This window comes from Triticum aestivum, chromosome 3A (assembly GCF_018294505.1).
Source record: "Triticum aestivum cultivar Chinese Spring chromosome 3A, IWGSC CS RefSeq v2.1, whole genome shotgun sequence".
NCBI lineage: Eukaryota > Viridiplantae > Streptophyta > Magnoliopsida > Poales > Poaceae > Triticum > Triticum aestivum.
In genome coordinates, this window is record NC_057800.1 from 445485321 (window position 1) to 445488206 (window position 2886).

Consider the following 2886-nt stretch of genomic DNA (forward strand, 5'->3'; position numbering starts at 1 on the left):
TCCACCTACCAAAGGCTCTTCACTCACCGGCAAAGGTGTCTGAAAAGAGTCTTGATGACCCACAAGTGTAGGGGATCTATCGTACACTTTTCGATAAGTAAGAGTGTCGAACCCAACGAGGAGCAGAAGGAAATGATAAGCAGTTTTCAGTAAGGAATTCTCGACAAGCACTGAAATTGTCGGTAACAGGTAGTTTTGTGATAAGGTAATTTGTAACGGGCAGCAAGTAAATAAAGTAAATAAGGTGCAGCAAGATGGCCCAATCCTTTTTGTAGTAAAGGACAAACCTGGACAAACTCTTATATGAAGGAAAGCGCTCCCGAGGACACATGGGAATTATCGTCAAGCTAGTTTTCATCACGTTCATATGATTCGCGTTCGGTACTTTGATAATTTGATATGTGGGTGGACAAGTGCTTGGGTACTGCCCTTACTTGGACAAGCATCCCACTTATGATTAACCCCTATTGCAAGCATTCGCAACTACAACAGAAGTATTAAGGTAAACCTAACCATAGCATGAAACATATGGATCCAAATCAGCCCCTTACGAAGCAACGCATAAACTAGGGTTTAAGCTTCTGTCACTCTAGCAACCCATCATCTACTTATTACTTCCCAATGCCTCCCTCTAGGCCCAAACAATGGTGAAGTGTCATGTAGTCGACGTTCACATGACACCACTAGAGGGATGACAACATACATCTCATCAAAATATTGAACGAATACCAAATTCACATGACTACTTATAGCAAGACTTCTCCCATGTCCTCAGGAACAAACGTAACTACTCACAACTCCTATTCATGTTCATAATCAGAGGGGTATTAATATGCATAATGGATCTAAATATATGATCTTCCATCAAGTAAACCAACTAGCATCAACTACAAGGAGTAATCAACACTACTAGCAACCCACAGGTACCAATCTGAGCTTTGGATACAAAGATTGGATACAAGAGATGAACTAGGGTTTCAGATGAGATGGTGCTGGTGAAGATGTTGATGGAGATTGACCCCCTCCCAATGAGAGGATCGTTGGTGATGACGATGGTGATGATTTCCCCCTCCCGGAGGGAAGTTTCCCCAGTAGAACAGCTCCGCCGGAGCCCTAGATTGGTTCCGCCAAGGTTCCGCCTCGTGGCGGCGGAGGTTCGTCCCGTGAGCTTGCTTATGATTTTTTTCCTCGACGAAAGACTCGATATAGCCAAAGATGGGCATCGGAGGGCCACCAGGGGCCTACGAGGCAGGGGGCGCGCCCCCACCCTCGTGGACGGCGGAATGCCCCCCTCTGGTACTTCTTTTGCCCAATATTTTTTATATATTCTGAAAATAATTCCCGTGGAGTTTTAGGACTTTTGGAGATGTGCAGAATAGGTCTCTATATTTGCTCCTTTTCCAACCCAGAATTCCAGCTGCCGACATTCCCCCTCTTCATGTAAACCTTGTAAAATAAGAGAGAATTGGCATAAGTATTGTGACATAATGTGTAATAGCAGCCCATAATGCAATAAATATCGATATAAAAGCATGATGCAAAATGGACGTATCATTTCCCTCCTCTTCAGGCAGTGGGGTGCGGTTGGGCGTGATTGCTTTAGGCTCCGGCTCTGGCTCCATAAATGCCACCAAGCTCAGCCTCAAGGCTTGCCTAGGGAGTGATGATATGGATAGGAAAGTCGTGAAGGTCGCGAACTCCTACAAAGTGGCAGGTTAAAGGAAGAAGGGGAACAACTAGGAAGTCGGAGCCAGGCAAATCCGGTCTCAAGAAAAGAAACTTACGTCGCTTGGTGTGTTTATAGAGCTACATGGCTCCATGGCGATGTCTTGCAACACCTTCTCCCCCTCCAGATTCGATGTGAATATGAGCCCGCAACTTGTCCTCAGATAGCTCCCCTGGCGCCATCTAGGTGGTATCTCTAGGCTCGTATAAAGATATATGGGTGGGCTCGAGCGGCCAGTGGTTGAACCCACTATTCGATCCACGTCTTCAAGACTTGTTCGCCCTTTAACCCGTGGTTGGAGTTCTTTTGACAAAGTGGACGCGATCACCGGTGCTAACAAGTTTTACCGATTCAATGGGAATCCCACATGGTTTCTTGTCTGCTTCTTCTTCGTTCTCTTGATCTTTGACGGTAACCTCCTCTGGCTCTTTCTCCGATGAAGAATTGTCAATCTCAATTTTGCGTGCCCTCTCCCTCTTTGAGCCAAGTGGTCGATCATGGCCTTCGAGTTCATGGTCGCCCTACTCATGGGAAGAGATTTGTCTCTTATCCCATGAACGCGCCATGGCTTGTAACATCCCAAATTTTCAATTTGGAATGTTATACATTAGATCATCAATGCATATCATATTTTATTTTGCTTTTGGTTTGATCCTAGAAATTTCTACGCAACTCAAGGACCCACGGAGAGAGTTGGGGAATTCATTATTTTCATATTTGAGTTTTCTCAAATTTTGAGAATAGGATCATTTGATTTTAATTATTTTATCATCAATTATTTCTATTACAAACATATGAGAGAGGGAATAAAATGACTTTCCCAAAATAAAGAAATATTGAGGATTTAATAATAAAATCAAATAAGATTTTTATTTCGGAGTTTTTCATTATTTTATTTGAATTTAGGAAAAATGTGTGTTTTCAAAATTGCATTTAGGCCCCAAATAAATGTTCACCTTGTGCGACTTGATTTTAGAAGCCCGGGAAAATTTATTTCAGGATTTTTGGAGTCCGTTTAGTATTTCTTTTTATTTTTTATTCTACGCGTAATTAATTAAAAAAAGGGCAACCGACCTAACCGGGCCGTGTCCGCCCGGGACTCTCGCCCGGCAGGCTTTATAAGCCAGGGCGCCCGAGGCCGAAGCCAGCCCAGCCGCCGC